This window comes from Thermobia domestica, chromosome 17, assembly GCF_964235325.1.
Source record: "Thermobia domestica chromosome 17, izTheDome1.hap1.1, whole genome shotgun sequence".
Taxonomy (NCBI): domain Eukaryota; kingdom Metazoa; phylum Arthropoda; class Insecta; order Zygentoma; family Lepismatidae; genus Thermobia; species Thermobia domestica.
In genome coordinates this window covers 163,825,172-163,848,310 of record NC_137470.1, presented here as the reverse complement: position 1 = coordinate 163,848,310, position 23,139 = coordinate 163,825,172, and the positions used below count along the sequence as shown (strand labels likewise).

At 36.1% G+C, this 23,139-nt stretch overlaps 1 protein-coding gene and 1 long non-coding RNA gene across 3 annotated transcripts in view; one reads left to right on the top strand and one right to left on the bottom strand.

Moving 5' to 3' along the window:
• LOC145674458 (ras-related protein Rap-2c-like) overlaps positions 1-5,186 on the top strand; it is a 58,790-nt gene extending 53,604 nt beyond the window's left edge. Inside the window, exon 3 of the mRNA XM_081744534.1 lies at positions 4,769-5,186. The gene's annotated coding sequence lies outside the window, so the exon portion shown is untranslated. The remainder of the gene's footprint in view (positions 1-4,768) is intronic.
• The window catches only part of LOC145674460 (uncharacterized), a 79,671-nt gene that overhangs the window by 19,060 nt on the left and 37,472 nt on the right, over positions 1-23,139 (bottom strand). For both annotated transcript variants that reach the window (XR_014128942.1, XR_014128943.1), the window contains one exon: positions 22,650-22,819. This is a non-coding gene — a long non-coding RNA (uncharacterized LOC145674460). The remainder of the gene's footprint in view (positions 1-22,649; positions 22,820-23,139) is intronic.

Genomic DNA, 23,139 nt, shown 5'->3' with positions numbered 1-23,139 from the left:
GACCATCCCAACGTCTTATAGGAGGGAAGAGGCTAGAAGGGCCGCGTGTCTTGTTGATGTCTTAGTCCTGTATACTGTAGTAAAAAAGGCGGGTAGTTGCAACCTCTTTTGTTGAACAGCAGGTTCAGGCGATGTTTTGAAATGTTTTGGTGGCTGGTACTCCTCATCTGAACTTAAGTCCTTGTCTTCCACCGCTTGTTTTTCGCATTCCACTTCTTCTGGATCAAAGCTTTGAGCTGATTGTTCTTGATCTGTCCTCTTAGCTATTGATCTTTGTCGCTGAAGCTTTCGTCGTAATCTCTTGATACGTCGTTTGGATTCCTGATGATTCAAGTTTCCTATAATCAGTTTTTTTGTGGTTCTTTGATCTAGAAGAAAAGGCACCTCTAGCACTGTCACTTTTTTTCTTTTTTCGCAGTTGCACTTACAAGTTATAAGAGGATCGGAACACTTACAAAAGGCTGTATCAAATGAAATATTTTTGGCAGACTGTTGAAAATCAGCAATTTGTTGCGCACAAGTTTGGAAACCGGACTTTGCTGACTTTTGCAAGTCACGGACAATATTATGGTACTTCAATATCATTGCAACAATCCTTCTGACACTAAGAATTGCTTCGACGCTGATTGAGGCGTAGTCCCAAATTTCCACAATCTTCCTGGCGACGATAGAAGATAAATCCTTTGTTGAAGGCTCTTTCCGGGATCCCGAAAGTCTCATCTTTTCTTCTCGCTCCCATAGGTATTGTCTCAATACATCTTCTACAGTAGGTAGCTGTGTTCTACCGAATTCCTTGGGTGTCCCAATAATGCTATTCCTAACGTCAGACCGTAACAAACTTATCGATGCCATAACGTCAGCGTATCTGTCACTCTCTTCCTAATAAAAGGTAGTTAACAACTGAAACACTGTTCTCACTTCTACACACAGCACTTCACACGACAACAAATTATTTAGTTAAAATTTCCTACAGCACTAATAAATAACTCAAGCAGCGACAATCACGTTCGACACAGCTGGTTGACTACTGGAGACTGATAAGACCGATCCTTTCAGCTGGGCAAGTACAAGAGAAGAGGCGTTCGGGGAGAGGTGGGCGGCAGGTGACCTAGTGCGACAAGCAGATGCATAAGGCATTGGGAGCAAATTATTTATACTATTACTGCTATTAGAATTTAGCACTAAAGTGTTTTCTTCGTTATTCAAGAGATTTCAATAATTTCATATTAAAATTTAATTGTACGATACGCCAGAAAATCAGTGCATTTTTACAAATAATTAACTAGGTTTTTATGCTTGTGGTGCACATAAATAACCGTAATAAATTTTTTTATGTATTTATTTCTCCTTTCCAATGCTATTTCAATAATTTAAACGACCGAAAAATATAGGAAATACTTAAAAAATATTTTTTGGAAAATCAGTTGAAAAGTGAATCTTTTTTTCTTGGGCTCTACTCGGCAGCAGAAGAAATTGTCTGATCGAGTTGAGATTTTTTATACGTTTTATTGATGCCATTTGGCCAAAAATCCGCACTAGCCGTAACCGGATTTCGAAAAAAAAGTTTTTTTCGATACACCCTAATATTTAGGCTTTAGTCTTTATATAGGTTGTTGTTAGGGAAACTAGGCGTCGACGACCTAGAGTAACTTAAAATATAAACCTTGGCCAAGAAAGATTGATTTTCAGAATTAATTTTGTGATAGTCATTAATTACTTTTATAAACATACAGCAAATGATAAAACTCAATCTACATAGTGTAACTTCAAAATATATAATTCACTATACTTCACTATCTTTGTCAATCCTCTTGTAAACTTTCAAAATTAAAGGTAATGACCACTATAATCTTAAATTTTCATTAAGCAAGATTATATCTCGCTATTCTTCATTGCTTTCCTGAAATCTTTGTCATTTTTTTAAAAGTAACTAACCAAACAGTTTCTCCGTATATTCAATATCTGGTATGGTCAATGCAGTAATTTGTATACAGTAGGAAAACTGTTCAAAATTTATCAGATGAAATTATGGCAATTAACTTATAATTTGAAAATTTGTTACAATCTTGCTCTTAAAGTAAACAATTGTAATTCGGTTTAAAATGCCGTTTGTAATTAATATTACATATCAGTATTAGGTAATTTCGCAGTCATTCAAATTTAGAAAGCTATTTCAATGTCCATGTAGTAAATTCAATCTTTTTAACTAATAAACTTTACAGTAGAAGTTCAATAGAAGGATAATGTCATTTTTTTTATGCAAATGTTGTTTTCATCAGATGTTGTTACACGTTGTTATATTTCTTATCTAAATTAAAAATTCTATCAGTATTATCCAAATTCAGTGTTATCTTTTCTATTAAATCAAATTTAAATTACCTCTCATCTTAATTTAGGGAAAACAACAAATTTTTGAGTATTGCTACATAAGGAAGTAGCCGAACTGACTCTCATTTAGATATTAAAATTTTTAATGAATAACTTTGTCAGGGCCGGCTTTACGCCGATTGGACCGATTGCTCCCAATCGGGCCCCGCGCCTAAGGGGGCCTCACGCTATTGCCGTCTACTCTACTCTCCAGTGTCATTTTAACAGATATTAGGCCCCACAGCAAACAAGTGTGTTGTGGTTCCTATGATTAAATTTTGCTCCTAATACGTGTAATTAATACATACTATTCTGCTCGCCTAGCCCTCGGCCAAGTGGCTATGGTACTGTTAAGATGGCTCTGCTACTCTCAGTTGTCAAGTACACACAACATATTGCAATACAGGTACTGTACATCCATGGACTACACAAGGGAGGGTATGGCCTCTCCCTAACAAGTAAATGAATAGTTCGTATTAAATTTCCGGGCATAAGCAAATATTTTCTGAATTTAATGCTGCAATAGTTATCTTTTTATTTTTTTACGTTAACAATTTCTGTTGTAAAAATATATATTATGTCCAGGGATTATTCTGCACACCCTCAACGCCTGTAACACTCTCCCAAATTTCCTTACACACACTACTGGGCGTAAAAATATTATATTATTTGAGTTTGTGTAAAAATGTATTCTGGGTGTACACCCTCTTTTATTTTGAACACCCAGTAATTTTCTGGCATTCTTATTGATTGTCATGTGATACTACCGTGAATACCGATATGGTATCAAATAATTCAGCCTCAGCGCGACTTCTTTGCATACCTTTTCTCTTATTATAGCTATATTAAAAGTACAAAACCAGAAGACAAACTTTGCCCTCTCCTGCAAGAAATCCCGTGGATGTATTTTTTAAATCAAGTTAGGAAACCCGAATGTATACTAGTGCGTACTGAATAGGTGGCTGCTTATGAAGATTTCTGTTTCTTAAGGTTTGTGATCGTCTCATCACCATTTCATTCTGTCTGCAGTCGATAACGATTTCAAGCTGACTATACCTTTTATAAGTAGCTACCTACAATGTTCTCACTAGCGTACATTAGGTTTTCCTGACTTGAACTCTTTTCACAAAGATACAACTGTTAAGAAATCTTTGAACCAACGCATTCATATCAATGTGCATTTCATTATGTCTTACAAATATAAACTTATGGAAACAGACTTCACCATTGTATTTCTCGTAAAATTCTAGTCCAATTTGATGTATTACATGACCCCCTTCCTATTTTTTTGTTTTAAAAAAGTCGAGCGAGATACAAGATGGCGGCCATGATAAACATACCCTCAAATAGATGTCTACTTCCTTCCGGTGTCGATTAATGTTTTTTTCCATCCCTTTACCCGTTTTGCAAATAAAATGAAATTTTTAAAACTTGAAACACATTGTTATGGCTTATTTTGATCAATCAGGTTTTTGGCCACTGCGGCCGTCTTTATGGACTGAAGCACTTTAATTTTTTTCTTACGCTCGTTTCTTCATATTCCACCCCTTCTCTGCCAAATCAAGAAACTAGATTTCGATATCGATAGGTTTACTTGTAAGAGAAGAAAACTATGAAACACTGGTACAGAACCTTCTTGAAAAATTGCTAGGCACAAGGTTGAAATATGTATTTTAAAATTCATTCACATTTGAGTTATTCTATGAGAAATTAGCTACTATAAGCAATGAACAGGGTGAGCGTTTTCACCAGAACATTTTGCAGATGCAAAAACGTTATAAAGGGAAACGGGTATAACCACTAGACCAGCAGGAAATGTGCATCATATATAAAATATTGGTTCTACAGACCTTAGTGCAAGTTACCTGGTGCTCCGCAAAATGTTTCCAATCGGGCCCCGCACCACCTAAGGCCGGCCCTGAACTTGGTAATATTTTTCGTTAAATAATTTCTAATTATTTTTCTGGCTACCCATTTTCCTTTTCGTAGTAATTATATAGAAGAATGAAAGACAGTGCAGCTATTCCCAGAAAATCGAAAATTAGAGAAAAATTTTCCTTTTTCAGTTATGCAGCGTGTGTTGTATGAAAGAAGATCGGGAACAAAGCGTTTTGTTTAGCGCTCGTAACATTTTATATTATTTTTTTTAATTCCACTTTCTAGACTTTCCTCTCTCCAAAGCCCTGGAATCCGTTCGGAGAGGGGTTGATCTCGGAGTGAAGTAGGAGGGTGAGTAATATTCAGGCTGCCCAGCGGACGAATCCTCGTGTCTGTAGCGTTTTCAGCTGAACCGAAGTTCGACTCCAGTCAGACTCAAACCCCGGTAAAGCTAAGCGTAAAATACCTATGTAGATCATGTGGGAATTTACAGCTCATAACTCTGTACCGTTCTGTGTTATAGGTCCGAACGTGAAGTAAGGTGTAGTGGTCCAAAATCCATCACTGTACCTCAGAAAGCAGCGTGACAACACCGCAGAAGTACTCGCCCCAAGAAAAGGACTTTGGGAAGAGGTGGAATAAAGATGGTGTGAAGTCAAGAGAAAACGCAAATTATGAAGGATTTCATATCCAGGGTCGTGCATCTGTCTGGCCAACATTCGAGCATGAACGTGTGCAGACGGTTGTTTTCCAGACACCTTTTGTCAGCATGCCAATCTTTGGGATTTCACTATCAATATGGTTCGTCTGCATTTTTTTTAATGCATTCTTATCATCTATTATTTTCCAGATATTGTATGTTCATTAAACTTACTGTACTTGCACATGTTATTTTTAATACTTTCGCCATTGTAATCTGTTTTGTTACATTTCTTGTATTCCTCTCGACACACACGGCCATTGGCTGTATGTGTCCAACAAATTAATAAATCAAATATTTAAGTAAGTATTGGAATTGTGCATTATTTTGGTATATTATAAATTGATTTCCACAAACCCAAAGTGTATTCTGTCTTTAAATATATCAGAATGATTTCCGCTTGAAATGGTTTTATTAGCTAACAGATAAAAAACTGGCTATAGCAAAACGTTCTTTTCATTTGTACTACTAAATGATATTCGAATCATAATAATAGGTATCTAAACATATTTCTAACAATTTAGTGATTTCGCATACATAAATTTGCTACAATATTTTGGGAATAGAATCATCACATCGAAATAAGAGAAATAGTACATATGGACCACCTGTGGTCGGAAGTACATAGTTTCGTAGTTATGAAAAAATGAAATTTAACGGTCCATAGTTCCACTATTATAGGACCGATAACAGTCGGATCAAGACATCACTGAGGAATTAGTATTTAAACTATCCAAATATCCATCTTTCAGAACCTTCGGTACTTGCACAATCATTTTTAGATAGTCTGTTTAGGAATATTTCATCACTCTCCACCTACCTCTCTAAAAATTGGTGTATAAGTACTGGAGCACATTTAAACATGGATATTTGGATAGTTCACCAGTTCCTCAGTGATGTCTTGACTCGACTACGATACGTCCCATAGCAGTGGACCTATGAAGTTTTACAGTTCACTTATTTCACGTTTTAGGCACCCTATAACTCCGAAATTATCCACTTTTGAGCACAGGACCATATGAACTGTTTTTTTCTTTTTTCGATGTGAAGAATCTGTTCCCAAAATACTGACATGTTTTTGTAACACTCTGTATATATATTAATGGAAATATGTTAATACTAGGGAACAACATTTGAAAAGATCATAGACAGCAGAAATTAGAAGAGTATAATCATATTTTGGTTAATTTTAGTTATATTCTATGTTAATTGAATTAGGAGTTCCCTAAAATATCTCAACATTATAAAGAACTCCCTTTTCTAGAGTTGAGATCAAGTCGCATGGTGAATCGTCTGCTAGTACTGCGCAGCGTATCAGAGATAACGTGACCTAATGTTGCCACATGAACGGCTGTGGAGCGGGAAAGCTAGAGCTCGTGCATTCATGAATAGAAATGAGGATGATTCAAAAAAGAAAGAAAAAAAAACAAGAAATTTTGAAAATTAAATAATTTCATGGAAACAATTTTAAAAATATTTTTCTCATTTAATAGTAAAAATAATGACATTTTATAATACACAGTCATGGGCGGCGATTAGGGGGGGCAGTTGTCCCCCCACTTTTTATGAGATGACCCATTAATGTATATAGTTTCATTTGGAAATATTGAGTTTTTGTATGTATTAATGGTTCATAGAATAACAATTGTGCCATAAAATATTTGCCGTCCCGTGAGTACGTATTGGTTGTCTTCCGGTTCAGTTAAGAAAGCTACAGGAATTGCGTTTTACTTACCACGAAAAATGACTCAAAAATTAACCTATTGGAGAGCCATAATTCGAGTGTATTTTCATTCTTCTTACAAGGGCTCAATATGTTAGTCAGCCGCTTTGGTACAAATTGAGATAACATTTCATACAAAAGGAAGTCCTTCACAACTTGTGAATCACAAGTTATTCTTTAATTGCACAAAAATCGAAAGTTACTAAAATGTCTTTTCATCTTTCTAATACTAAGGAATATTTTGATTTGATTTTTTTTTTTTTTTTTTTTAGTTTAACATCCCGTTCAGCAGTGAGGCTATATGATACGAGGACCTACTGATTAACGTGGAATACGAACCACATGAGCTCCCGCCAGGAATCGAACCCGAGTTTCCCACGTTAAAGGCGCGGCAATGTTTGCAGTGTAATATACGAGTTTAGGGGTGTACACATACAATTTTGTATATACAATTAAATTTAGTGAATTCAACATAATTCTATGTTTTAGGATTATTTTTTATAACTAGAGTGATTCTAAGTATTGTTGAGTTTTGATGTACGTATTCCAAGAAAGTGAAAACTCTACATGCAACGAACATGCTTCGGGAGGCTGCAAAAGTACTTCTTTAAATGTCGCAGCATCTGCTTCTAGTATTTACTATCTTTCTAAGAGTAATAACATACATTTAATAGCATGTGTAGAATTAAAAATATAAGTTGTTCATTAATCCCCGGTTTCAATGTAACTTTTGCAAAACAAGCCTCATTTTTCATTACTATTCGATTAATATTATTATTATTATTATTATTTTTTATTTGTTTTGCAAATTTGTTATTAAATAGGCTCCTAATCTGGTCACAATTTTCCAGACAGTTCTTGAGCAAGGAATCAAATCTCTTCTTACACCTTCGTTGTTTAAGAGTAAAAAAGGGTTAGTATCTACTTGCGTTGCTCTCGCCAATTTACTTTAAAAAATATGAAACACGATATACGGTATTTTAACTGGAAAAGAGAGTATCCTAATAGTTATACAACCTTTCGTCAAACAAAATGTTAGAAGAAACCAGGAAAACTAACATTGGTAAGATCATGTCTTGCCCCCCCCCCCACTTTTAACATCCAACCGCCGCCACTGCACACAGTGCAACTTTTGTAACAGGTGGCCACTGTTTTGGCCAGTGGCCACCGGTTACTATTTGGTATCAAAGTGTTTACCATCCTCTTAGGTACTGATCAACACCAATATCATCTCTCTATGGCTTACCATTCCCGAGATATCGGCCAAAAATGTTCCTATTTCGGGAGATTTAAGGAGCCATATCTCGGGAACTGTAAGTCATAGAGAAATCATATTGGTGTTGATCAATACCTAATAGCATGGTGAACATTTTGGTGACAAATAATAACCGCTGGCCAACTGGTCACTAAAATTGTACTGTACGTATTCTAAAATGGCATTATTTTTACTATGAAATGAGATAAATATATTTTTAAAACAATTGTTTTCATGAAATTATTTGATTTTCAAAATTTCCGTTTTTTTAAATCACCCAGTACCAAAGTAACAATAATCGTATTGGTCATAATGTTTGCGTGTATTCTGTCTCCAACTTGTGTTTTCTTCAAGTTGTTATCGAGTACATTACAAAAGTTTCATCAGGTCTACATCGTAGCTATAGCTAATGTAATTATTCTTAGTTGGGTTCCAACTATTCAATCAAAAAACGAGATAATAACTGACTAGAATAGTGTCACTAAACAGAAACATTAGTTTTAATGTTAAGTTTCTAGTGATGCTGTATATTGTTGAAGCGAGCGATCCTCCCTTTTCCTTCTTACTAATTTCAAACCCGAATTATACGAGCAAGTCTCAACGTCAATCAAAACACACGTTATGTTTCACAAAAATCGGAATATTGTTATAACATTCTCACGGTAATATTTTATTTACAAACTAGCGGGGGGGGGGGAGGAGTTCAGTCTCTTGTTAATGATCCATTTCAGTTCCATCAGTAAAAACGTTAGAAAATCCCGCTATATTCCGCCAAAATCGAATGATACTATGAACACAGACACATGTAACGTAACGGTTTTTAATCTTAAAATCCTGTAGCTGGAGAGACAAACTCGAAATGCGCTAATGATTTTCAAAATAAATTATATTTTTGGGTCGGCGTTAATTATTCTCCTTCCTAATTTATTACTATGGAACACAACTTAACTCCAGACTCTTCTACAATAATGGTGTCATCATGTTTGCCAGCGAGGAGAGAAGAAAAAAAAGATTGATTCGAATCGTAAATGTTGTCTATAAGAAAATACATACATATATATATAGTAAACTTTTATTTCAATCTTACTTTGGTGAACAGCAAACAGTCTCCAAATTAGCTTATGTAATGTTGGCATTTATTAAATTTCGTATGTATATGGATAACTACAACCTCGAATAATTGCACATCTAACATAACCTATGTGTTTAAACATTACATAAAGATCGTAAAGCGATCTTAACATAAAGTGCAGTCAAATAACTAATACTTACTTCATAGTATTTGTTGTCACTGACGATACACTGACTAACTGTTTACATCAATTAAGGTAGACATTACAATTAACTTCGGTCGGAACACTGGCGCATAAGAAGACAAAGTGCAGAGAGGTTCATTACAACTAAGAGGAAATATCTCATTTATAGAGAACCTTGTCGCGCAGCTGAGTTAAGAACTCCCCATCCTAGAGTACATAACATCTTTACTCATTTTACTACCCGCAACCAACTGTTACTAAAGAGGGCGCCACTCCTCGATTCGGCTTAACCTTAAGAACAGCGGCGGAAACATAACGCATTAGAAGTAGAAATAATTACAGGAGGTACTACTTTAGCCAGCGACACCTAAACATTACCTCTAACACCACCACACCTCGGTTCATGGTAATGGGAAGAAAAAAAATATTGGCAAGTGCCCACCATCTCTGACACGCTCAACTAAACTTTAAAACATAATCTAATGGTTCAGTACCTTATAATAGTATGTAAACAAGAATGTATCGAGGATTAATCGGGATAGCTCTTAATTGCACAACAAGCTTGAGTTGCGATACTATGCTAGATTAACTGGTTGTAAGGTAAACATTACGGAGTACCCGCTTCGGGGTCGAACCTAAGCTAACTGTCATCTTCTAACTTCTTTGGTTTCATTAAACATGCTAAAATTAACTACAGGATAGACATCGTATTCAACTGTTTGCTTACTTAATGATTCTGACGTGAGAAGAGACAACGTTGACACCGGATTACCCCGTCCGCGCATGGGTCGACTTACTGAATGGAGAGCTCACTTCCCCTTAGAACGTCATGTTAACCGTAGGATACATAGTACTTCACAATGGAATGAGCATAGTAAGAAATCGATGCAATGAACGCATAAACAACGTAAACAATACTTGTTCAACTGTACTTAGAGTTTCTTCATTCAACGGTTAAATCTTATTCATGAAGAACAACGCTTAATCACTTTAATTAGTTAGTTTATAAAACTACTGATATCAAAATGTTTTGATATTAATCTAGTAATAATAAATGAAGGTCACTTAAGAAACTTTAACAAATGGAAAGAGATTACCTGAACGTTAGTCACAGAACAACATGTTCACTGTTACTCATAAGTCCCAGCCAGATTAAACTTGGTTCATCACCGCAGAAACGACACTAGGTCACACCCATGTAATCAGTTGTGGAGGCAGAACATAGCTGGTGAACAGTTGTAGACAGTTCTTGTAGAAGTGACACTAGATCACACCCATGTAATCAATTGTAGTGGCAGAACATAGTTGGTGAACAGTTGTAGACAGTTCTTGTAGAAAGTGATGCCTTCAGTCCAAAACTCGAAACACCAATAAAATATGGTAGAAATTAGGGATGGGCAAAACCGGTTTTTATAAAAACCGGAAACCGGTTTCTAGAAAAATCAAAATCCGAAAAACCGACATTTCGGTTTTCTCCAAAATCGGTGCGGTTTTTCACCGACACCGGTTTCGGTAAAAACTTTTGGAAAACACACAAAACTATTTCTGTGGAAATGGAATAGGTTTCCAGAGAACAACGAAAACACTGTTCTGGCGATAAATAGAAGAAATTTTGGAAAAAGCCGAAACCGGTTTTGAAGGAAACTGTAACCGGATCCGGTGAAAAACCGAACCGGTTTTGAAGAAAACCGAACCTGTTTTTGGAAATTTTACAGGTTTTTGTACCCACCACTAGTAGAAATACAAGCTGCCTCATTGCATTAAAGAATATATAAATTATGATAATATACTGGGAAAACAAAAAATATGAATATTTCAGTAATTAGACAATACAAATATGTAACAACATAAAAGAATAGTGTAATATCTGATAAGAGATTGAGAGGTTAGAGTGTAATTATTACTTGCATGCTTTACAATAAACTTTTCAAAGGTATAAAAATCAGGACACTGTTGCTAAATTTAAAGAAAAAAAAAAGAACTCCAGAAATATTTATTACAACACTGCTTTTAGTCAGTAGAGGAATACATGAACTGCTAACTGTATAAAAATTTTATATGATCTAAGTAAATCAGTGTCACTACTTGTCTTTATGATTTTATATATATATATATATATATATATATATATATACAGATGGTGATCAGAAAAATGGAAACACCTGTAGTTGGCAACACGTCAGATATATGGGTTGGCAGTGGTGTCGTGGCGCCCGCAGCGCCGGACCGCTGGTGGTGGTGTGTTAGGTCGGTCTCCATACTATGTCAGGCGCAGTGGAACAGCAATGTCCAGTGGCTGCAGCAGACGGAGGTAGTGTAAAATGGGAGACCTATCAGATTTTCAAAGGGGGCAAATTGTTGGTGCGCGGTTATGTGGAGTGAGTGTGACGGCAGTAGCTACTGTGTTAGGTGTGTCGCGTGGGACAGTGTCGAAGGTGATGACGGCCTACACAACACACGGGAAAACCATGTCGGGGAAGCGGAACAGTGGGCGGAAGAAAATCATGAGTGACAGATCACGCCGGGTAATAAAGTGCATTGTCACGCAGAACCGTCGTGACACTGCGGAGCAAGTGACGGAGGAACTTAATCAGCACCTCCCCCATCCTGTTTCGACAATCACAGTCCGCCGCGAATTACATGACATGAACTTACGGGGTCGTGTTGCACGGGCCAAACCGCTCATCAGGGACCATAACGCTTTCGCACGCCGTAAATGGTGCCGCGACCATGCAACTTGGACCGTTGAGGACTGGAAACGTGTGATATGGTCGGATGAGTCATCCTTCACCCTATTCCCAACCACGGGCCGTGTTTATGTGTGGAGAACGCCCAAAGAAGCTTATGATCTGCAGTGTCTCCGCCCAACTGTGAAACATGGCGGCGGCTCAGTGATGCTGTGGGCCGCCATATCATGGTTTTCATTGGGTTCTGTGGTCACACTCAGCGGACGAATCACTGCCAACGATTATGTCGCAATTTTAGGAGACCACTTGCATCCTATGGTCCGGATGTTGTTCCCGGACAATGACGCATCTTCCAGGATGATAATGCACCTATTCACACAGCTGGCGTTGTTGCAGCGTGGTTTGAGGAACATCGGGATGAAGTTCAACACCTCCCCTGGCCCGCCCAATCCCCAGATCGCAACATAATTGAACATCTGTGGTCCGTCTTGGAAACACGACTCCGGCGACGATTTCCACCTCCATCCTCTCTCACAGAACTGGCCGATGTCCTGCACGAGGAATGGTGTAAAATTCCACTTGCTACCATTCACGACCTCTATGCGTCCATCCTACGTCGCATCAAGGCTGTTCTGAAGGCGAAAGGTGGCCCGACACCATACTAATCTGGTAAGTTGCAATTTCGTTCAGGTGTTTCCATTTTTCTGATCACCATCTGTATATATATATATATATATATATATATATATGGAAGGATTTCTACATACACTGCAAGTAATAATTACTTACTGTAACTTTATTTTATTTTTAATGATATAATGCAAAATGTAAGACACAATTGGGCGGTGTTATGCAACAACCAGTCAACCCACAAAATTTTAAAAAATGAGTTAACCCTGCTGGAGGGTTCGAACATATGTAAAAGGAACATAATAAAAAATCCTGGTAAAGCGTTTACGATCGGTCTGCCATCTATGAAGAGAAAAGTCAACCCAGATACGGTAATATCTTATCGGGTCGAGAAACCTATAACTACGATTTCCTCAAAACTGATTCGTCGTGGGTTGAATGGTTGTTGCATAACACCGCCCAATTCACCTAGTGTGTATAATTTACATTATTATTATTTCCTTCACTTTTGTGTTTATATACAAATAACGTGTACACTTCAGATGCATTGCAATGCAGGGCTAAATGTACCGAAAAAAGGACGAAAATAAACGTAATACAATACAGTATTCAAGGATTGACTATGTGATCTTGTATCCATAGAGGGGTACCATAAAGTCATTTGTCTTTATATTAAACAAAAAGCAGTGTCACGTTTACACCATGTCAAGAAATTTGATTTATATGCGATATTTTCTTTCCGGTTTCAGTAGGGATTATAGTGGAGATGAAATATAAAATTAAAGCTTGATTGTAGAAAATCCCTTCTCCCTATTTGTTACGGTCTTTATAGCGATCACCGGCGGTAATTCATGGAATATTCTTGTTTTTTTTTCTTTTTTTTCCCTCCTGAATGGACGGAGACATGTACATGGTAAATATATATAAAGGTAAACCGAACTCCCTAAAATCATAGCAGCTTAGGAATAATGGACGTTTTTCTGTATTTGCAAAATTCTGAAATAATTGCAATGACAAAGTTTACTGTCATTTACATTGGTGATCTTACTGCATTCATTCACCCTACTTTAAAATAACTTGTATTTACGATATGCTTTAAACTTGCTACTGTCACTTACTAAATAAGAGACCAGTCTTTTTTATAATCATAAATAAGTGTAAACTATCTTCAAGTGAATCAAAATATCCATCGATCAACTTAAAAATAAGTTGACACTTGTATGATTATATAAAAAATAATGTCTGAAAAAATAATGTCTGAAAAAATTGTTACAAATTCATTTTATTCTTCAAAAACAAGTTAAGTAACTTATAGTAATCATCAAAGAAGGTAAACAACATTTAAGGAAAATAATCGTTTATTAATATTTCGTTGACCATCTAATAATGATGAGTATTAAAAATGGTGTTGTTATACAACGGAAAAGTTTCATTTCTTTTCAAACTTCTTGATTTTGTTAAGAGACCTCTCTGAGTTTTCCTGGGAGTTGCTATTTCAATGGCGTCTCCACCTCCTTTCTTCACGGCGTCTAGAGGATCTTTCTTTGATTCATCAGAAGGATTTTTTGCTAAAGCCTTTATCTCAATACAAGAACCAAGCCTCACTGGAAGTTTCTGAACATTGGAACCACGAGGAGAGCTGCGTTGAATTCTAGGACTAAGCGTAAATGTAGAACGGGCATTTGATTTTAGACTGTTATTAGCTATTGCTCCAATCGGACCATCACCAATTTGGCAATTAGCAGTAGACAAAGGGCGGCTTTTAGGGTAACACACATAACAAATAGGATCATCACCATCATAGCCTTCCTGTGTCTGGTTTCTATCCTTCATCATATCGAGGAAGTACTTTCTCTCCACAGGAGATTGTTTCTTGTTCTCATACACCTTTCTCTTCCTGTACATTTGCATATAGTCAGTGTGTTCAAGGCTATGGAGAAACGGCAGAGGTTTCTCTGAATTTGAGTCACTTTTCTTTACCTGTTTTATTTCAACTTTCTTCTTCTTCTTCTTCTGGCTAAGCCTTTCCCAAAACCGTTTTGAGATTAAAACTTCTGGGTCATCTATGGATGGTGAATGAAGAAAAGGACACTGCTTGAAAGGAGAGACCAAAATAGTGAAAGAATATTCTTTCACGGTGCTCACCTTTACTTTCTCAATAATGTAATTCTTCATACTTTCCATCTCTCTCTGGTTAAATATGGAAAGTATAGTTTTTATTGAGTGTGCTCTAACTGTATCTTGTATACTCATTGGATGATTTTGTACAGAGCTGCTCGATAAATATTCATTGGATTTCTCATTCGTTGTCGATTTATTTGTAGGTTTCTTACGCTTAGAATGGGCAGCTTTCATGTTGGTATCTTTAACCGAACGTTCAAGCCAAAATCTTACTCTAAAAATGAGAACTTCTTTCTTGATATGATGCGTAGAGTCATTCTAATTTGGCACAACCATTTTTAATTCATAAATGAAGTTGTAACGTAGAAACTATTATTAACAATCACATATTGTTATTATTATTTTTTTTTTTAAAAAAAAAAAGTTACATCATGACAACAATAAAAAAATTCAATAATTGAAATCAATTTCTGCCTATAATATTTGATGTTAGAAATGTTATAGTATATTTACTATAGATGTAACAATTAAAAATAGAAAAAAAATAAAATTCAGCTTTTCTAAAGAGAATCATCCGATTTCACAAGGTTATATCATTTACATGAATTCGCATCAAAGTTTAAAATACACTTCAAAAGCATATTTCCCTCGGTGCTAGCTGCAAGTTGCCGATTCACATGATTGACGGTAGGAGTCTCCCTGGTGCAGTTAATTAGCTAGCTTGTTCGTTTAGTACAGGATGTTCATAGAGTTGAGATGGCGACAACAAAGCAATAACAATCATTTTTGCATTCTCCGTTTCAAACAGTGTAAGTGTGTTATGACTAGGACTCGGAAGTTGAACTCCTAAAAATTGGCTAAAAAGGAACTATAAAAAGACCTAAAAATAGCTTTTAAAAAAGTACCTAAAATCTGGAAAAAAGGATGTAAAAATAATCCCCAATTTACTTAGAATTACATGAATATAATGCTCAAGAAATACAAGCTTCTGGTAGTATACAATATACAGTTGAAAGAAACTTTATCCGGAAATGCTTTGCTTTGTTGTTCAATGTGCATTTTTCTTAGATTGCTTCTGTTGTTCAAAATTTAATCCTATATTTTGAGCACTTTTGGAGGACAAGTAGAAGCCGGACACTTTTGGAGAAGGCCAAGACACCACATTGGCCCGTAACGATTTGAAATTATAATTGATTTGTGTATGTAATAAAAAATATCAGTTGCCACGTAATAAAAATATTTTAATATTTTATGCTTTAAATTGTAGGTAAAGAACAAAATTACTTCCCCGCCGGACGTGAATTCGGAAGCCTTGAGCAGCAAGACGTACGAAAATAAATTTTCATTTAGCATTTTACAGGAGCAGCTCAAGGCAAAATTTTCATTTACGCAAAGATTCGTTGCTCCTTTCCTAGTCCTAGCCTATGGTTTACATTTTATTAAGGTGATTTTAATAATTTAGAAGCCATTTTTCAGAAGGAAGTAGGGCGGATTCTAATGGGAGTTAATGGCGCCAGTAAAGATGGAGTGCAAAAAGGAAGACGTTAAGACCTATTAAAAGCTTCAAAAAAGACCAATAAAGAAAAAAACGCCGAAAAAGGCAGAAAAGAACAAATAAAATCCACCAAAATGAACATATGTAAAGCTCGTCTTCGGGCATTCTTATAAAAGAGGATTTTTCCTCAACTTTCGGGCCCTAGTTATGACCTTGCATTTTCATTGTCAGTACATCACAGCATCTCATTCAGCTCGGAGCATAGGACGTTGGTATCAGCAGCTTCAATACACCTTACCGGCACTTGCATGTCAGAGCGTTTCCTTAACAGTTAGGTACCTCAATGACGGATCGGCCGTAAGATGCGTACTGATCTCCCATTGCACCACTGGCCTCCAAGGTCACCTGATCTCATTGTAAGTGATTTCCTATGGGGATTATAAACGATTCCGTCTATGTGGCTTCCCTTCCAACAACTGTGGGCTAGCTGTGACGGTTGTGATTGCAGTAATACCGGACAAGCTTGCACAAATATGAGATGAGTTTGACTATTGTCTAGAAGTATACCATGTGTCCGGTGGATGGCACATTGTACATTTGTGAAAGATAATGTAAGTGATCTCTTTAGCTATACTCTTTCTTGGTAAAGTTACGAGCTTACCAGAACACTTCGTATGTACGATTATGGCTGCTCTTTCCGCTGGTCTAGTGACTAGCGCGCGCTCCTTCATGCATGAGGTCCAGGGATCGATTCGCAGTTGAAGAGCCTTGAAATATGGTTGCATTACGGTGGTTTGGATTCCACCTCAAAGTATAGGACCACGTCTCGTATACCCTCGGTGCTGGAAAGGGACGCTAAACTAATCAATCGATTATGGTTATACATTTTACATTCATGATTAACTTTTTAAATTTTAGTTGTAGAATTCAACTACTACGCTTTTAGATTAAAGCTTTTGAGGACTGCTTAAGTGATTTTAGAGAGTAAAGGCTTATAGTGTACATTAATTCATAGTTGATGCTAAATGAGTGAAATTAACAGTACAGTGACAGACAGTCCTGTATTTCCAAAGTGTAGTATTTAGCGCCAAGTGTTTGAAAATTAGTATAACTGCGTAAGAAGAGACCCGTTTTAATCGTAAGCACCGAGGGATTGGCCACGATCTTGAAATACTGAAATTTCATTCAAATTTCATTAGAAAAATAGGTTAGTTTACTAAGAACATAAGATGCTATAAGATAATTTAAAATGAATACGAAATTACGATGGGTCTAGACTCCGTGACTAATTTTATAAGTTGCTTACTTAATACCAAACCTATTCACCGTGCAATTAAGAGGAAAGTGTAAATCACAAATATAAATACAATACCCAGAGAATGCATTCTTATTTCTCCCTTAAAACACGATGGACCTACGAAAGGGAACACCGTTGTTTCAAGCATCGCCATTTTAGTTTATGTTCCAGTCGGAAACATGAAAACTAAATATTTTCGGAATTTGAGCCAAATCTGATGGACGCCTAACTAACAGATTAACTAGCGTCTCGTCGAGCAAAAATCCATCAAAAGTTGTGTAACTCCTGGAATTTGAAAGCCGAAAAACAAACATTAGAATTTGGAATTCCTCATGGTGACGTTCTACCACCGACCTTTTAGAATTTAGGGATTAAAGCAATTCTCGTGAGCGGAGCCGTTTACACAGCCTGAATCATAGTAAAAAGAAGTAACACGGTTGTTAAAATGCATATTGTATATTTGTCCTAAATAATTCAATGCAATAAATTGATTCAGCCGAGAAAGGCTACATATTAGTTTGTTAATATCCTTGCTCTCAATTCTACTATTATTTTTCATTTAATACAACGTACAATTATGTAATTTCTGAGATTGAACTTATGAAGCCTCATATTGTTCTCTTTCAGGAGGTACACCTCCTTATTTTGGTGCAGTTGTATGCAGCGGCTCACGATCAGAGATACAAAAATGGAACCTTATGAGTCCTATCGGATATCAACAGTTCTTGGCTCAAATCTTTTGGCTAAGCTTCTGAAACTCTCGTAGCTCCACAAAATGCCAAATTAATACATCGAATAATTGGTACAATTTTAAATCCATAACGAAGCCAAATACGATAAATAAAAAGATTCTTTCAAATTTCATTTTAAAAATTAAGAAAGAGATATTTCGACCTCAGCTTTGAAATTTAGATACTAAAAATTACCAGAAACAAGATTTTTTTTTTTCTCAGAAGGTAGACTAGAATATCATAACATATTAATATAAATTAATACACACGTTTTATAATCAAAATCTATATAATGTTTCCGAACTTAATTGACTTTAAACTAAATGTTATTTAAAAATTTTTAATAATATTTAAGAGACTGAAGAAGCTAGACAAGATCGTGTGATTTGAAAATGCCTGAGCTCCTAGATTTCAGAACACATATTTCATATATTTCATACATAGATTTTAGACTTGAAACTCACATTCTCTGACCACATCTCCTCAATACTTAAGAATTCAATGCACATGTTGGGGCTTCTTTATCGATTTACTGAACTATGTACTATGTCATCATTGGTAACTTTTTATAAAACTCTAATAGCGCCCAAGATCGAATACTGCTCTCCCATATAGGCCATGGCAGCACCTATACACATTTCTCCAGATTTGATTCTATTCTCAACTTCTTTATTTCTATAGTACACTTTGGTGTTCCCGCACTTCGAATATTACGTAAGGAGGAACTCTTGCGACATCTTAATATCCGACTCCGGAAGTACGCAGAAGTAAATCTGACTTGAAATTTCTTCATAAAATAGTAAATGGAAACAAGATCGGAAACATTACTTCAGGAACTATTCTTACATGTCCCTCCCCGCATAACCCGAAATAACCACCTATTCCATCTTGCACACCCCAGGTTGGCAATTATACAGAGGTCTCTCTTTCATAGAATACCGAAATATTATAATCTTCTAACTGATGTGGACATTTTTTCGAGCTATCCGGTGTTTGAAATAGCAATTAAACGAGTTTTCGTGAAATAAAATTACCTTTACACTATTTGTTAACACTGTTTTTTTTTTTTTGTTTTGTTTTTTTTCGTTTGTTAACATTTCCCTGTGTAAGTTATACTGTATCTGGGAATTTGTTCAATAAATAAATATAATTAATTTTCTTTATGCTATTAAAAAAAAAAAAGAACTGGAAATACAGAAACTTACTACTGTAACAAAAAACTATGGATTTTAGAATTTACCAAGGTAATATTATGTTAAATATGCGTAAACCAGGGCTCATAGTGCTCTGGTCTCTTGTAAATAGTTGAAAAGTGACCAAAAGCACACGAAAAAGTGACCAAAATCTCATCATGCTCCCCCCTTTTTTGTGTCAATTTCTCCATCACCTTTCTCTTTGTTTGTTGTTTTGTTTTATCTTTTTTTCTTTACTACTTCTTTTTGAGCTTCCTCCTTTCTTAGGTTTCCTAAGTATGCTTTGTAGTTACGGTAAGCAGACTTAGCAGATGTAAGAAGCTTCTGCGTAAGTGGAACCAGTTCTGGCCTATTTCCAAATTTCTTCATCCCAGACATTATATTTAACTTAGCATTGAGAGTTCTCAAAACCATGAAATATTCAAATTCATCAACAACTCTTAAGGAGAACATACAAGAAGCATAACACAAGACGAACATGATGAACCACATAAACACACACACACAACGTTGAGTGGAGCGTTAACTATTACGAGAGAAAACTAAAAGACTATTATGATAGAAGAAAGAATAGACACAAGAAGGGTTCTCAACCCCACTTTGAGAGCTTAAGCATCCACCAATTACCCATGAAAGAATAAAAGCTGAAGTGAGAATAAAGCTGACTGGTTCACATGTGGCAGCAAGTACTGAGGTTTTCAGAAGAGTAGTGAGTAACAAGTATCTGCCTTTTTCCATTTATTTTTATAACATTTTTCTTAGAAACTGCCAATGCAAAACATAAATCACACAAAAAAGTCACTTTACTTCCCAAAAAAGTAACTTTTAGTGACAAATTTAAAAAAAAGTAACTTTCAGTGCCCAACTTGAAAAACAAAAAGTAACTTTTAGTTTTAAAAAAGTGACTCGCTATGAGCCCTGGTAAATAAAAGTTTTGTCTTTTCAAGAGATATTTTGTTACAAATAACTTTCAGAACTACTTCCTATTTTATACATGAGGCCTTAAAAGTTACATGCAGTTTGAACGCTCGGAAATCAAATTTGAGGAGTTTGAGCAGTATAGTAGTATGTATAGTTTGTGAAAATTGTTCCTCTTTCCCTTAGAAAACACAGTGTCACAATAAATGGACGATTATTTTGACCGTTCAAAATGCATTAACAAGAAACGAACCTTGTTGAGTTCGCCTTACTATTCGGAACGTCTCATATGTTGCAGTATGCTGGTATTAGAATTTGTGGACATTCAAATTTAGAAGAATGTATCCTTTTTTATTCTTTCTTTTTTCTTTTTCTTTTTTTTTTTTTTTGTTATACAAAACCAGGGTGGCCACTCATTTGGAATTTCAAAATTCCCTGACTTTTCCAGAAACTTTCCCGTTTTTCCAGAAAATTTCTAGAGATATCTAAAATTGGTATATATAGGAACCTTGGGCAACTCAGGGACACGAACCCCTAAATTCCAGTAAAATTATTGCTTTTAATTATTCTTTTGTGATTCCAGGCCCTCGGGCATTTGTCCCCTATTCCCCCTCCCCTGTCGCCGGCCCTGCAAACCCGTAAACCATTATTAAACACAAATCATGTGAGTTATACGGCAAAGAAGTCCATGTGTTAAGAAAAAGAATTACTCGAAAACATGGTATTTTGATCCAGGCCCATAGCTAGGAAATGGCCAATGGAGGTGGAGCCCGCACCCTGCGACAATCCTCAACTCCCTTGACTGAAATTTTCATTTCTTTTTTAAACAAATATATGTTTAAAAAATAAGTAGTCAATAATTCTTAAATTTATTTTCTTGGAAAAACACCATTACAGAATTTACATAAAATCGGTTTAAAATTGCAAAATTCAAATCAAGAAACTGTTCTACTCATTATCTACTTATTATTCGTTAATTTGCAATCAAATATTTCTCCGGATTTAACAACAAATATACAATACCTTCACCAGGTGTGCTTATTAGCAACCTCTGTCATATTGCAGTACAAGGTTATGCTATCGTTCTTTGACGTCACAAATGAACGGAGAGGACAATTATGGAGCTACCTGTATTAAGAAGTAGCGGACTTCGGTCTAGAAAGCCGGCATTAACAACTTTAGGTAGGCCCGGGTCCCAAAGATTTTGTCGTGCCAGCAGTGGCGTGCGGTGGTTATGCAACCGGGGAACAGGTCGACATAGATGGGAAATATTGTGTAAAAAAACAACGGAACTGAAGTAAATGAGCACTATTAAAATGTGCTTTTAAGAAATCAGAAAAATTTGTTTGAAGCTGTTTTTTTTTTTTTTTTTTTTTTTTTTTTTTTTTTTTTTTTTTTTTTTTTTTAGAACAATAGTACATGCAGTAGCGGAATTGGGTGTAAAAACTAGGGAGAGGGGAATGCCATTACTTCAAATTGGTGGTCAAAAGGTCAAATATCTGTAGAAAAGCATGGCCAATTAATCGTGTGGCGCAGAAAGTACTGCCGCCACTGAGTACAAATGCATGTGGAATCCACACAGTTTTTGATTCCACATAGAAATACACGCATTAACCAAAATTCCACACATTTTGTGGAATTCGACACACACTCGGAACTCTTCCGGCAGAAATACTCAACTATCGTTCAGCCTTTATATTAATCACGTGACCACCAAAACGGGATGCAGGGGCGCAGCCCCGAGCGAATTCTGGAAATCAAGCAGCCATCGAACTAAACAAGTGTGTTAATTACAAAATGGTCCCGATTTCGCTCCAGCTCAATTCATGGGCAGCACTAAATGACAAAAGAATATGAAGAAAGTATGCGCAGCCCAAACCAGCAGAACTAGATAAACGAAACCTGGAAGGAAGGAGAAATCTGGGAGCGAAGCCCCCAGCGACCAAAGCTATTTTGTGTATAAATAAACCGGCTAAATGGCTAGGAATACAGCAGAACGTAAATTTTCTCCCGAGTAAAAATTCCATGTTTTTCATCAAAATTCCCTGACTTTTCCAGAATTAAAAAAATCCCTGACTTTTCCCGGTTTTCCAGGTGAGTGGCCACCCTGAAAACAAGTTTTCCTTACTATGTACAATCACCAGAAAAAAAAAAAAAAACATAAGCACCCTACACATTCTTTTGTCAATAACATCCTAACCAACTGACCAATTGGTACGAAGTTCTCCGTAGTGCACATAAAAGTACGTGTTCCCAATTTTAAACAAAAATCAATTCAAACATGGATCTGTTACGATATTACTTGCAAAATGACATGTAGGGTATGTGTATCCAATTTTGCTCTACGTTTAACTCACATACATAAAATAAACATATAATAACAAATGAATCTACTGACCATTTTATGTGAGATCTGTATCCGACATTTCCATCTTCAGGAATTCGCAGTTTCAAGTTGAACAGCTACAGTATATGTCACTGCACACAACACGACACAACGAAGTTTCGACTGGGAGTTCACAATATGTCCGCAAACCTTCTTCTATGGAATATATATAGTAGAAGTATCTGGAAGAAGGAAAAGATGAAGCTGTTTCAAAAATTGATTAACTCTGGGCAATCAAAGACGAAAGGCAGGTAAAAATGTCAAGGATAAAGAAAATAAATCGCTGTTAGCATAATATTCACTGATACATTGTTTAAATTTAAAGCCCTTCTCACATGGATTTGAACTGAGGCCTGCATCCAGGTTACAACTTGACATTGTTGCTTAACTCAAACTTCCATGCAATTTCTTTTAATCTGAGGTGATATAGGGGGTCTGAAAACCTACCTAGTTTTAAGAATCGTCTACCAGCAGAGCCTCTCGTGAACGCTGTATTAAACAG